Source organism: Mustela putorius, unplaced genomic scaffold, assembly GCF_011764305.1.
Source record: "Mustela putorius furo isolate JIRA1106 unplaced genomic scaffold, ASM1176430v1.1 tig00003901_pilon_pilon_pilon, whole genome shotgun sequence".
NCBI lineage: Eukaryota > Metazoa > Chordata > Mammalia > Carnivora > Mustelidae > Mustela > Mustela putorius.
The window spans coordinates 8630001-8645733 of record NW_025422049.1 but is presented as its reverse complement, the minus strand read 5'-3'; positions in this window follow the sequence as shown (position 1 = coordinate 8645733).

The window sequence follows — 15733 nt, the reverse complement described above, 5'->3', positions numbered from 1 at the left end:
ATTTTATTCATTTATTTGACAGACAGAGACCGCAAGTAGGCAGAGAGGCAGGCAGAAAGAGAGAGGAGGAAGCAGGCTCCCTGCAGAGAGCAGAGAGCCCGATGCGGGGCTCGATCCCAGGACCCCTGGGACCATAACCTGAGCCAAAGGCAGAGGCTTTAACCCACTGAGCCACCCAGGCGCCCCAGTTTACATCATTCTTGACAAGAAACTAGAAGCTTTCCCACTAAGATCAGAAACAAGGCAAGGTTGTCACTCACCACTTTTTTCCAACATCCTATTGGAAATCATAGCTAATGCAATAAAAGACAAAAAAAGAAATAAAGGTATACAGATTGGAAAGAGGGGAAAAACACTGCCTTTGTTCACAGGTGATATGGTTGTCTATGTAGAAAATCTGAAAGAATCGACAAAAAGACTACTAAAATTAATAAGCAATTATGGCAAGTTTGCAGGATACAAAGTTAATCCACAAATGTCAATCACTTTCCTATATGTCAGCAATGACCAAGTATACTCTGAAATTAAAAACATAATACCATTTATATCAGCACCCCCACAAATGAAATGCTTACCTAGAAATCTAACAAAACATGTACAAGATTTTCAGATTTCCTATGAGGAAAACTACAAAACTCTGATGAACAAAATCAAAGAAGATCTAAATAAAGGGAGAGCTATCCCATGTTCATGGGTAGGAAGACTCAATATTGTCAAAATGTCAGTTCTTCATACCTTGATCTATAGAGTCAATGCAATCCCAATAAAAATCCTAGCAGGTTATTTATTTTGTGGCTATTTACAAAGTGATTCTAAAGTTGATATGGAGAGGCAAAAGACCCAGAATAGCCAACACAATATTGAAGGAGAAGAACAAAGTTGAAGAATTGACACTACCCGACTTTAAGACTTACTATAAAGCTACAGTAAGCCAGACAGTGTGATATTGGTAAAGAATAGCCATAGATCAATGGAACAGAACAGAAAGTCCAGAAATAGATTCATATAGATATACTCAAATGATCTTTGATGAAGGAACAAAGGCAATACAATGGGTCATTTGTAACAAATGGTACAGGAACCACTGGACAGCGACATATGAAAAAATACATCTAGGGGCATCTGGGTGTCTCAGTCGGTTACGCGTCTGCCTTCAGCTCAAGTCATGATCTTGGGGTCCTGGAATAGAGCCCTGCATTGGTCTCCCGGCTCATTCTCTCTCTCTCTCTCTCTCAAATAAAGAAAAATCTTTAAAAAGAAAAAATTAATCTAGACATAGATTTTACACTCTTCACAAAATTTAACTCAAAACAAATCATAGACCTAAATGTAAAACACAAAAGTGTAAAGCTCCGGGAAGACAACATAGGAAAGAACCTAGATGACCATTGTATGACCTAGGTATGGTGATGACTTTTTAAACACAGCCCCAAAGGCACAATCCATGAAAGAAGTAATGGGCACGCCAGACTTCATTAAAATTAAACATTTCTGCTTTCTGAAAGACAATGTCAAGAGAATGAGAAGATGAGCCACAGACTGAGAGAAAATTTTTGCAAAAAACACATCTGCTGAAGGACTGTTACCCACAGTATACAAAGAACACTGAAAACTCAGCAGTAAGGAAACCAACAACCCGATTTAAAAATGGGCCCAAGACCTTCACAGACAACTCACTGGAGAAGACATACAGATGGCAAAGAAACATATGGAGAGATGTTCTGCATTATATGCCCGCACACAAAAAAAAGTATGTGCATAAGTTTATACCCGTTTTATTCATAATTGCCCAAACTTGGAAGCAACTAAGAGGTCCTTCAGTATGTGACTAGATAAACAAACTGTGGTATATACAGACAATGGGATAGTATTCAAGCACTAAAATGAAATGAAATACTAAGATACAAAAAGAATGGAAGATCCTGGAATTTGCATTGCTAAATGGAAGAAGTCTACTGTGGCCTGAATGTTCATATTCCCCTAAAATCCACATGTTGAACACCTAAATGCTCAAGATGATGGTATTAGGAGGTGAGGTATTTTAGAGGTGACTAGGTCATGAGAGCAGAGCCCTCATGAATGGGCTTAGGGCCCTTAAAATAGGGGCCCCGGGCTATCCTAGTCTTCCACCGTATGATGGCACGCTGAGAACCCAACAGTCTACACCCAGAACCCAGAAAAGGGCCTTCATTCACCTGACCATCTTGGCACCCTGACCTTGGAGGAGTTCCAGCCTCCAGGACTGTGAGAAATGTCTATGGTTGATCAGCCACTTGTGCTACATTTTGTTATGGCAACCCAGACAAACGAAGACAGAAGCCAATCTGAAAAGGCTACATGTAATATACCGTGCATACTATAGGACATGCTAGAAAAAGGCAAAAGTGTGGAGACAGTAACAAGATGCGTGGTTGTGAGGATTTGGGGTGGAAGGATAAATAGGCAGAGCACAGAGAATTTCTAAGACAATGAAAATCCTCTATGTGATAGCATGATGATGGATACGTGTCGTTATACGTTTGTCCAAACTCGTAGAGTGAAACCTACTGTAAACTATGGACTTGGATGACAATGATGTCTCAGTGTGGTGGGGGATGTAAGAGGTGAGGGAAGCTATGCAGGTGTGGGAGCAGGGATTGTATAGGAAATCTCTGGAACTTCCCCTTAATCTTGTGTTGAGTCTCAAACTGCTCTTAAAAAATGAAGTCTTTACCAAAGTTAATTAATTTAAATAAGTGGGAAGAAAAGTCACGGAGAGGCATTGCATGGGGAAATGAAAACTGATTTGTTGCAACGGTGCTCTGAATGGAGGGCCCCAGCTGGAAAATGTCTTGGAGCCTTCTTCATGCCCACCTCACTTAATTTTGGGGTGTTCACTCCTAAGTGCCTTCCTCCAATCCCTAGCCTAGTCTCATTAGACTGAGCAGAGCTCCAAAAGCCCAGATACTCCCTGCACTCCCCAACACCAAACACAGCTTTTATCTGACATCTCTTCTCCCATACACAGGAAACTGCTTTGTGATGCGGGCCAGTGACAGGCACATAAGGGTCCAACAAAATCAACCCCAAAATGCAAACTCCGTTAGTGTCTGTGTTAAAATTCTCCAGCATTAGGGCGCCTGGGTGGTTCAGTGGGTTAAAGCTTCTGCCTTCGGCTCAGGTCGTGATCCCAGAGTCCTGGGATGGAGCCCCACATGTTGGGCTCTCTGCTCAGTGGGGAGCCTGCTTCCTCCTCTCTGCCTGCCTGCCTTTCTGCCTACTCGTGATCTCTGTCAAATAAATAAATAAAATCTTTTTTTAAAAAGTCTCCAGCATCGGGGCACCTGGGTGGCTCAGTCATTGGGCGTCTGCCTTCGGCTCAGGTCATGGTCCGGGGGTCCTGGGATTGAGCCCCACGTTGGGCTCCCTGCTCGGTGGGAGGCCTGTTTCTTCCTCTCCCACTCACCCTGCTTGTGTTCCCTCTCTCGCTGTCTCTCTCTGTGTATCAAATAAATTAATAAAATCTTAAAAAAAAAAATCTCCAGCATCACAGCACCTTAAGTCTGTGGGAAATGACATGTATTTTTAAGAGCCTTGGGAAATTTTTTCATCCTTTTTAATTCTCATAATGGCCAGTGTAACCCACTCTCAGAGCAATGGTTCTAGCCAAGGGCACGTTGCTGAGCTCAAAAGTGAACAATAACCTGCAAAACTTTGATGTGGGAACCACGAGTCAGGCTCCTGTCCTGGTCATGGGGAGGCAAACGCACCCGGCTTTTCCTGCCCGTTTGGCCTGCTGTTGGGGAAGGGATGGGCACTTTTGATGAATGTACAAAAAATAAATTTAAGAATGAAGGAAAAGATTCAAGGATTTTTTTTCTGACTTGCCCACCAACTGGGGCTTTTGGCAAGGCACTTAAGGTTCCTGGGTCTCAGTTTTTCCCATCTGTAAAATAGTAACAATAACCCCCACCCTTCCTGGCTGGCTGGATCACCTTGTAGATCTGAGGGAATAATGTGTGGGTGACTATGTTTAATTTTCTAATTATACAGATGCAAGGAAGTATTCTCAGGGGACAAACACAATGGGATCCTGGCCAAGGGAGGCCACAGGAGAAGAAGCATATCTTCTCATGTTCTTTGTGTTTGTGGCTGGGCTCCAAAGCCCGCGGTCCACACCAAGGGCTCTGTCCCTTGAAAAAGCTTCCTCTGAATCCTCATGGTCCTTGTGTGCCAAGAAATGGCTTATCCACATCACTGAAGCTTTACTGTTCTCTGAATATGCCCAGCAATGCAAACTATCTCTTGTCTCCCTATGCACTTAGCAGTTTATAGGCCTGCCTCACACCGTGGCTCATCCCCAGAGCAGAGTAAAAGAGGCAGCCCAGTGGAATGGGTGAGCGCGTGGGTTGTAAAACAGCTCCTCGGTACATTGCAGCTCTGACACTGGCTGGCTGGGTAGCCTTAGACAAGTCACAAACTCTCCTAACCCAGTTTCCTCATTTATAAAATAAAGATGCAAATAAAATAGTACCTACTTCGCAGCGTTGGTGGGAAGATTAATTAAGTCAATATGTGAACACACTTAGAGTGGTGTCTGGCACTTAGCAAATGCCTGATGAATGTTTGTTATTGTTATCGTTGTACAGTGTGGAGTGTGTTATCCCCATTTTAGCCAATGGTAGAGTTAGGGCCATAACTGGGACCCTTGTTCTAAGAAAAACTATCCTATGAAAACGAGTGCACCCATGGAATGGAGGAAAGTATTTGTGAACCATATATTTGATGAGGAATTAATATCCAGAATATATAAAGAGCTCCTACAACTCAACGACAAAAACCAAACAACCCAATTTTTACAAAGGGGCGAAGGACTTGAGTAGACATTTTGCCAAAGAAGATGTACAAATGGACAACATGTACCCAAAAAGATGCTCAACATCACTCCTCACTAAGGAAATGTTAATCAAAACTGCAATGAGATACCACATCGCACCCATTAGGATGGCTACTATAAACCAACAACAACAACAGGGGCACCCACGGGGGTGTGGTCCGTTAAGCGTCTAACTCTTGGCTTTAGCTCAGGTCATGATCTCAGGGTTATGAGATCAAGCCCCCCATCAGGCTCCACACTCAGCACAGAGTCTGCTATAAGAGGTTATCTCTTCCTCTCCCTCTGCCCCTCCCACACCTGAAATAAAGAAATAAATCTTTGGGAGAAAAAAACTAGAAAGCAATAAGTGTTGATAAGGATGTGGAGAAATTGGGACCCTTGTGCCCCATGGGTAGGAATGTAAAATGGTGTGACCACTATGGGAAACACTACAGAGGCTCCTCAGAAAAATTTTTTTATTTTTATTTTTATCCCACCATAAGATCCAGCAATCCCACTTCTGGGTACATACTCAAAAGAATTGAAAGAAGGGACTGGAAAAGAGACTCATATACCCATGTTTATAGTAGCATTATTTGCAATAGTCAAAAGGTGGAAACAACCCAAACATCTACCAACATAATGGATAAACAAAACATGGTGTATACATATAATAGAATATTAGCCTTAAAAAGGAAGGAAATACTGACACATACTACAACACAGATGACCCTTAAGGACATTTTACTGAGAAAAATAAACCAGTCTCCAAAAGACAAATATAGTGAGATGCTGTATGTGAGGTACCTCAAGCAATAGAAAATAGAGACAGAAATTAGAATGGTGGTTAGCAGGAGCTGGGGGACAGGAGAATGGGTAGCTGTTGTTTAATGGGAAGTTTCAGTTTTGTAAGATGATGTTCATGTGGATGGGCGGTGGTGATACAGTCCTATAATGCGAATGTACTTGGTGCCACTGAATTCCACACTTAAAAATGGTTAAGATGTGGGCTCCTGGGTGGATTCATCCGGCTGTGTGTCCGACTCTTGATTTCAGCTCATGTCATGATCTCAGGGTTGTGGATTGAGCCCCACATCGGGCTCCACTCTGGGCTTGGAGCCTGCTTAAGATTCTCTCTCCCCATCTCCTCCATGTCCCCCCACCTCTCCATAGGTAGGCACATGATCTCTAAAAAAAAAAAAATGGTTAAGAGTCAGTGGAGCAGTAGGTGATCTCAGGCTTGTAAGTTCAAGCCCCACAATTGGATGTAGACATTACTTAAAAATAGAATCTTTTAAAAAATGGCTAAGGTGGTAGACTTTATGTCATGTATATGTTATCACAATTTTTTCAAATGAAAAAAATATATAAGTGAGTGCAGTGGCTGGAGATGACAGTAAGACCTGGGCCAGATTATCAAAGGGAGGTGTCAATTGGACAAGTACTGTTAAAGGAAGAGTGCCAGACCCACAGTTCCTAGTGCACCATAGGTCTCCTCTGCTGTCTTGTCAGGTTCTTCCAAGGCTAAAGTTTTTTGCTCCATTTCAGGAGAACTTTCCCCCTTGGAACCCAAGAAGGTCAGAAAGGAGATTTATTTACCTATGAATAGACCCACATGTGCTCAGAGTAAGAAAATAACACTTTTCTTTCTTAAGTAGTAAACTGCCCCTCCAACAGGCTGACATTTTCAAAAAGAACTTAACCAAGAACTTCCTATGGTCCTTAATATAAAGATCAAATTCCTTAGCTAGGTCTTTCAAGGCCCCCACACTGTTTGGCCTTGGAGCCCTGCTGACTGAAGCTGCAGCTTCCACTGTGCTTCCCCTCTCTCTGCCCCACCAGACTGGCCTTCTTGCAGACCCACCACAGGGCCTTTGCATATACAGATGATCTCTGACCTAGGATGGCTCGACTTAAAATTTTTTAACTTTATGATGGTACAAAAGTGACACTCAATAGAAACCATATTTTGAATTTTGAATTTTGATCTTTTCCTGGACTAGTGATAAGGTGGTATGATGCTCTCTCATGGTGCTGGGTGGGGGGCAGGTGGGGAGGGGAGGCCACAGCAACCAGTCAGCCATGCCATCATGAGAGTCAACAACCAATACACTAAAACCCAATCTTTACCCACACAACCATTCTATTTTTCACTTTCAATATAGCTGTCAATAAATTACAAGATACTCAACACTGCATTATAAAGTAGGCTTTGTGTTGGATGGCTTTGCCCACCTGCAGGCTAATGTAGGTGTTCTGAGCCCATCTAAGGAGGCTAGGTGAAGTTATGATGTTCTTCTGTAGGTTAGGTAAATTCAATGCACTTTCAACTCATGTTGGGTTTACTGGGAGGTAACCCCTAGAGCATATAACTCCCCCTTCTAGAACTATCTGCAAGTGCATTTTAACATTCATTCCCAGGATTATGTGCTCAAGACCCGGCTTGGCAGCTAGACCATAAGTTGCCTGAGGGCCGGGACCATGTGTGGTTTTGCTCCTCACTGTGACCAGCACAGTGCGTGGTCCTAGCAGACAGTTTAACAAATATTTGCTGCATAGATGAAAGAACAGAATGAAATACTTATGAAAATTAAAATAGTATAAAGTCATGTTTCCAAAGTATAGATCTTTGATTTTAAGAATCCCACATAAAGAAGAAGGAGCAAGATGGCAGAGGAGTAGGAGATATCACTGGGTCTCAGGAGTTCAGCTAGATAGTTATCAAACCATTCCAAACACCTTCAAACTCAACAGGGGATAGAAGAGAAGAAGAGCAGCAATTCTACGAACAGAAAAGTGACCACCTTCAGGAAGACAGGACATGCAGAGAAATGAATCCGAGTTGACAGGAAGATAGACCATGGTGGGAGGGGCCAGCTCCCAGCAAGCAGTGGAGCAGCAGAGCACAAAATCAGAACTTTCAAAAGTCTGCTTTACCAAGGGACATCTCTCCAGAGGCTAAGCAGGGGGTGGAGCCTTTGTGGGGACTGTGTGGTCTCAGGACCCACAGGGTCACAGAAAGACCAGCAGTATCTCATTGTGGTGGAGCTGCCAGGTATCGGACCAGGGAAGTTGGCTGCAAGGAGGGAGCTCTAAGCTTGAGGTTGCCTTAAACCATGATTCAAGGCACAGTTAGGCCACTGCTCTTCAATCAGGGACCCCACAAGTGGCAGATCCAGGGAGACTCATCTTCCTCCTCTTGGGGGAGCAGTGTGGAAGTGCATGGCAAAAATCTGCTGGGTTTGGAGACTCCAAACAGGGCTGTGTGCCAGGGATAGAAATGATCAGTCACAGGCTGGGTGAGCACAGAGTGCGGCTGGAGACCAGGGAGATGGGAGTGATAAGAGAGATAAGTGATACCATAAGATGAAACAATGTTAGAATAATTGGGATCCCAGTAGAAGAAAGAGAGGGGCAGGAGGTATATTGGAGCAAATTATAGTAGTGAATCTCCCTAGTTTGCTGAAGGGAACACGCATCAAAATTGAGGAGGCACAGAGAAACCCCCTCAACATCAATTAAATAGGTCAACACCTCATCATCTAATAGTAAAACTTACAAGTCTCAGTGACAAAGAGAAAATCCTAAAAAGCAGTTTGGGAAAAGAGGTCTGTAACCTACAGTGGTAGAAATATTAGATTGGCAGCAGACCTACCCACAGAAACCTGGCAGGCCAGAAAGAACTGGCATGATATATTCAGAGCACTAAATGAGAAAAATATGCAGCCACAAATACTATATCTAGCTGGGCTATCACTGAAAATAGAAAGACAGATAAAAAGCTTCCACAACAAACAAAAATTAAAAGAACTTGAAAACACCAAACCAGCCTTACAGGAAATATTGAAAGGGGTCCTCTAAGCAAAGTGAGAGCCTAAAAGTAACAGACCAGAAAGGAACAGAGACAATATACAGTAACAGTCACCTTACAGGCACTACAATGGCACTAAATGCATATCTTTCTCTTTTTTTAATTTTGTTTGTTTGTTTGTTTGTTTGTTTGACAGAGAGAGGGGGGGAGGAACACAAGCTAGGGGAGTGGGAGAGGAAGAAACAGGCTTCCCACCAAGCAGGGAGCCCAACGCAGGACTCGATCCCAGGACCCCAGAATCAGGACGCAAGCCAAAGGCAGATGCTTAATGACTGAGCCACCCAGGCGCCTCTCCTATCTTTCAGTAGTTACCCTGAATGTAAATGAGCTAAATGCCCAAATCAAAAGATACCAGGTATCAGAATGGATAAAAAAACAAGACCCATCAGTATGCTGCCTGCAAGAAACTCATTTTAGACCCAAAGACACCTTCAGATTTAAAGTGAGAGGGTGGAAAACAATTTGCCATGCTAATGGACATAAAAGAAAGGTGGGGTGGCAATCCTTACATCAGATAAATTAGATTTTAAGCTAAAGACTATAATAAGAGATGAGGAAGGACACTATATCATACTTAAAGGGTCTGTCCAACAAGATGATCTAACATTTGCAAATATCTATGCCCCTAACATGGGAGCAGCAAATTATATGAACCAATTAATAACAAAATCAAAGAGACACATTGACAATAATACAATAATAGTAGGGGACTTTAATGCCCCCTTACTGAAATGGACAGATCATTTAAGCAAAATATCAACAAGGAAATAAAGGCTTTAAATGACACACTGGACCAAATGGATCCCACAGATACATTCAGAACATTCTATCCCAAAGCAACAGAATACACATTCTTCTCTGATGCACATGGAACATTCTCCAGAATAGATCACATCCTGGGTCACAAATCAGGTCTCAACCAGTCCAAAAGATTGGGATCTTTCCCTGCATATTTTCAGACCACAATGCTTTGAAACTAGAACACAACCACAAGAGGAAAGTTGGAAAGAGCTCAAACACATGGAGGCTAAGGAACATCCTACTCAAGAATGAATGGGTCAACCAGGAAATTAAAGAAGAATTGAAAAAATTCATGGAAACAAGTGAAAATGAGAGCACAACTGTTAAAAATCTGTGGGACACAGCAATGGCGGTCCTGAGAGGAAAGTATATAGCAATAGAAGCATTTCTCAAGAAACAAGAAAGGTCTCGATTATACAACCCCAACCCAACACCTAAAGGAGCTGGAAAAATAATAGCAAAGAAAGCCTGGCAGCCTTTCCAAGATTTATGTTAGGCCAAGGTTTCTGAACCTTGTACTATTGCCATTTGGGACTGCACCATTCTCTGTGGTGGGGCCATTCTATGCATCATAAAATGTTTAGTAGAATCCCTTGCCCCCGCTAATATTGTAGCAGCTCAAAATGTTCCCAAACATTGGCAAATGTCCTCTTGGAGATAAAATCACCCCAGTTGAGAACCCACTGTACCAGGTTGAAGAGAGCCATCTTGCTGGAATCATGCCTCCTTCACAGGGCAACCTGCATCTAAAAATGGAGCCCAAAGTCTGAAACTAACTTGGGACAACCCGAAGGCTCATTCCAGCCTCAGAGTCCCTATAGGTTGGCCGAAGTATTCTTCTATTGACTTTTGTACAGCCCAACCTTTCCTTCTGCCCAACCTTGCTTCCTTCCCTTCCCTGACAGGGCCTGATCCCATCTTACTGGGATCCCAACTGTACAGCCCAACCTTTCCTTCTGCCCAACCTTGCTTCCTTCCCTTCCCTGACAGGGCCTGATCCCAGTAAGATGTCCCAATTATTTTACACACACATCTTCAGGCCTGAGTTTAAATCTGCAATCATCTTCCACTTCCTTGGAAGCTGCCTTTATTAAAATAAATTGTGCAATTTGTCTTTGCTGTACTACTTTCTTGATGACAATATCAGCACTTCCTAGCTCACCTTTATGGGTTGATTCAATAAAAACATTCAACAATTAAAAAAAAAAGATCAGAGCAGAAGTCAATGACATATAAACCAAAAAGGCAGTACAACAAAGCAACGAAACTAGAAGTTGGTACTTTGAAAGAATTAATAAGATTGATAATTCCCTGGCCAGACTTAGCAAAAAAAGAGAGAGAGAAAGAAATGACCCAATTAATAAAATCATGAATGAAAAGGGGGAGATCACAACCAACACCAAAGAAATACAAACAAATATAAAAACGTATTATGAGCAACTATACACCAGAAAATTTGACAATCTGAAAGAAATGGATGCATTCCTAAAGACATATAAACTACCAAAACTGAACCAGGAAGAAATAGAAAGCCCAAAGAGACCCATAACCAGTAAGGAGATTGAAGGTGTCATCACAAATCTACCAACAAAGATCCCAGGGCCAGACGGCTTCCCAGGGGAATTCTACCAAACATTTAAAGAAAAATTAATACCTCTTCTCCTGAAACTATTCCAAAAAATAGAAAGGGAAGGAAAACTTCCAAACTCATTTTATGAGACCAGCATTACCTTGATCCCAAAACCAGACAATGACTCTCTTCAAAAAGGAGAATTAGAAACCAACATCCTTGATGAACGGGGTTGCAAAAATTTTCACCAAAATGCTACCCAATAGAATCCAACATCCTATGTTGGATCAACATCTGCAAATCAATCAATGTGACACAATACATTAATAAAAGAAAGAACAAAAACCATAGATACTCTCACTAATGCTGAAAAAGCATTCGACAAATTACAGTATCCTTGATCAAAACTCTTCACAGGGTAGGGATAGAGGGTACATTCTTCAATATCATCAAAGCCATCTATGAAAAACCCACAGTGAATATCATTCTCAATGGGGAAAATCTGAGAGCTTTTCGCCTAAGGTCAGGAACATGGCAGGGCTGTCCGCTATAACCACTGCTATTCAACATAGTCCTAGAAGTCCTAGCCTCAGCAATCAGACAACAAAAAGAAATAAAAGGCATCCAAATCAGCAAAGAAGAAGTCCAGTCTCACTCTTTGCAGATGATATGATGCTGTATGTGGAAAATCCAAAAGGCTCCACTCCAAAACTGCTAGAACTCATACAGGAATTCAGTAAAATGTCAGGATATAAAATCAATGCAGAGAAATCAGTTGCATTTCTATACACCAACAGCAAGACAGAAGAAAGAGAAATTAAGGAGTCAATCCCATTTACAATTGCACCCAAAACCATAAGATACCTAGGAATAAACCTAACAAAGAGACAAAGAATCTGGACTCAGGGAACTATAAAGTACTCATGAAAGAAATTGAGGAAGACACAAAGAAATGGAAAATGTTCCATGTTCATGGATTGGAAGAAAAAATACTGTGAAAATGTCTATGCTACCTAAAGAAATCTACACATTTAATGCAATCCCTATCAAAATACCATCCATTTTTTTCAAAGAAATAGAACAAATAATCCTAAAATTTATATGGAACCAAAAAAGACCCCAAATAATGAGAGCAATGTTGAAAAGGAAAGCCAAACTTGGTGACATCACAATTCCAGACTTCAAGACTTTTACAAAGCTGTCATCATCAAGACAGTATGGTACTGGACAAAAGCAGAAACATTGATCAATGGAACCGAATAAAGAGCCAGAAATGGACCCTCAACTCTATGATCAACTAATCTTTGCCATAGCAGGAAAGAATGTCCAATGGAATAAAGACCATCTCTTCAACAAATGGTGTTGAGAAAATTGGACAGCCACATGCAGAAGAATGAAACTGGACCATTTCCTTACACCACACACGAAAACAGACCCAAAATGGAGGAAAGACCTCAATGTGAGACAGAATCCTTCAAAATCCTTGAGGGGAACACATGCAGCAATCTCTTCGACATCAGCCAGAATAAATTCTTCCTAGGAACATCGCCAAAGGCAAGGGAAGCAAGAGCAAAAATGAACTATTGGGACTTCATCAAGATCAAAAGCTTTTGCACAGCAGAGGAAACAATCCACAAAACCAAAAGACAAATGACAGAATGGGAGAAGATATTTGCAAACAACATATTAGATAAAGGGCTAGTATCCAAAATCTTTAAAGAACTTATCAAAGTCAACACCCAAAGAACAAATAACCCAATCAAGAAATGGGCAGAGGACAGGAGCAGACATTTCTGCAAAGAAGACATCCAAATGGCCAACAGACACATGAAAAAGTGCTCAACATCACTCATCATCAGGGAAATACCAACCAAAACCACAGTGAAATACCACCTCACACCAGTCAAAATGGCTAAAATTAACAAGTCAGGAAACGACAGATGCTGGCAAGGATGTGGAGAAAGGGGAACCCTCCTACATTGTTGGTGGGAATGCAAGCTGGTGCAGCTTTTCTGGAAAACAGTATGGAAGTTTCTCAAAAAGTTGAAAATAGAGCTTCCCTATGATCCAGCAATTACACTACTGGATATTTACCCTAAAGATACAAATGTAGTAATCTAAAGGGGCACATGCACCTGAATGTTTATAGCAGAAATGTCCACAAAGCCACAATGTAGAAAGAGCCTAGATGTCCATTGGCAGATGAATGGATAAAGAAGTGGTATGTGTGTGTGTGTGTGTGTATATATATATATATATATATATATATATATATATAATGAAATACTATGCAGCCATCAAAAGAAATGAAATCCTGCCATTTGCAATGACATGGATGGAGGGTATTATGCTAAGCAAAATAACCCAATCAGAGAAAGACAATTATCATAATTATCATATGACATCTCTGATATGAGGAATTTGAGAGGCAGGGTGGTGGGTTCCTGAAGGGTAGGGAGGGAAAAAATGAAACAAGATGGGACCAGGGAGGGAGACAAACCATAAGAGAGTCTTAATCTTACAAAACAAACTGAGGGTTGCTGGGGGGCGGGAGGGGAGGGATAGGGTGGCTGGGTTATGGACAGTGGGGAGGGCATGTGCTGTGGTGAGTGCTGTGAAGTGTGTAAGACTGATGATTCACAGACCTGTACCCCTGAAACAAATAATACATTATATGTTGATTTTAAAAAAGAGAAAAAAGAAAGAAAATTAAAAAAAAATTTTTTTTAAAGAATCCCAAATAAAAGCAGTGGAATGTTTCCCTGGGTCTTAAAACTCTCTCCCTTCAAATGACTATATTCTGATTAGGTAGGACAGGTTCATGGAGACGAAATCCACTTCCCTCCCTCCGTATCTCTACTTGCTCTACCCCATCCTACGGCCCTCAGTATCACCTCCCCATACAACAGGGGTGTGTTCTGTTGGTGTCCATCTTCTGTGGGGCAACCTTTTAGCCCAGTAAGTAGAAAGCAGGAGCCAGGGTCAGTGTGAGCCACAGCAAGAAGACAGCAGTTCTTTTGAGCTGCCCACTCAGGGCTGAGAGATAAAAGCCAAGGATTGATGGAAGGAAAAAGTACAGCATACCCACTCTGGAGCCAAGGACTATACATCCTCTCGTCTCCACACAGCCCCTAAGCCCTGACTGACTGAAGGCAGGTGGGATCTGCTGGCAGATTCCAAATGGGAGTCGGAGAAAGAGAAGATTTTTCCTCCATAACTTGGCACCCTGCTCATCTGCAAAGATAAATACAGACCCAGCCGAAAGGGTTGGGTTCTGATTTATGAGGACAGCATGAAAAGGTAGTCTGGAAGCCAAACGCATTGGGATTGTAACCCCCACTTCTTGATGTCTGTGGAGCAACATTTCTGTGGGAGGAGATGGGAAGTCAATTAATTTTTGATACCATGTAAAAAACTGGTATTTCCTGACCAAACACCAGGGCAGCCAGAGGGTTATAAATGAGGACTCTATGGTTCCTTTGTTAGAGAATATGTAAGTTGTTGTTGGAATTAAAGCTTTAGTTCCTTATCAGAAATGTTCTGTGCTGGGTAAATAGAAGCCAGAAGCATGTTCCATGGACAGTATGGCTTCAGCATGAGCAGGCCAATGATCTGTTTGCTGTCAGCCTGGGCTGCAGAGGCATGTGACAAGAGCCAACCACACACCATCACCACAGCTGAGGAAAGCCCATGGAGTCAGTGGAAATCAAACAAAACTTCCTAGACTCTGCTGACGTGCATTCCAAACAATTGGTTTTGTGGCTCCTCCTGGTCTGATTCTTCCCTGCACGAGACCTCTTAGCACCTCTGGGTCTTTGCTCATGCTGGTCTCCCACCTCCCCTGCCCCAGAGAGAGAACCTTGCTGGCATGTCATGAACCCTAACCCAGGAAGGGTCCCATTCTTCTCTTGCTATGTTTCTTCCTCTTGGAAATGAAAAGTTTGCGCCAGAATCTAGTAACCAGATGTTTTCTATGGTCCCTTCACCCTCCAATGACTTCTGAGTTGTCCTGATAGGAATCTAGCATGCCTCTTCCCATCTGTCTGTCCCTTCCTTCTAGATGGGGAAAGAGCCAACACTCCTCTCCTCCAGGAAGCCTTGCCTTATTATGAATGCCACCCAGTCCTAACCCCAGAGAGCATAATCTCATTCATCTCCTGGGTGTCTTTGGCTAGGTAGGTCCTTGGGTACAGGAAAGGTGCTTTCTATTCTTTGGTCTCAAGCCCCATCTTCAACATGTAGCGTAGTTGTCCTTTAAAACTGGTATGCCATCTTAGCTATTGATTGACTAGGTGACAAATCAGGCGGTTACATACTGAAGATAAAAAAAAGGGGGGGGGGCGCCTGGGTGGCTCAGTGGGTTAAGCCGCTGCCTTCGGCTCAGGTCATGGTCTCAGGGTCCTGGGATGGAGTCCTGCATTGGACTCTCTGCTCAGCAGGGAGCCTGCTTTCCTCTCTCTCTCTCTGCCTGCCTCTCCGTCTACTTGTGGTTTCTCTCTGTCAAATAAATAAATAAAATCTTAAAAAAAAAAAAAAAAACTAGAAGACCTACCGAAAGAAAAGCAATACCAATTACCACCAAACAGCCTCCCTAAGCAGGACATTATCATTCAACCCAATCCATCACCACCATCTA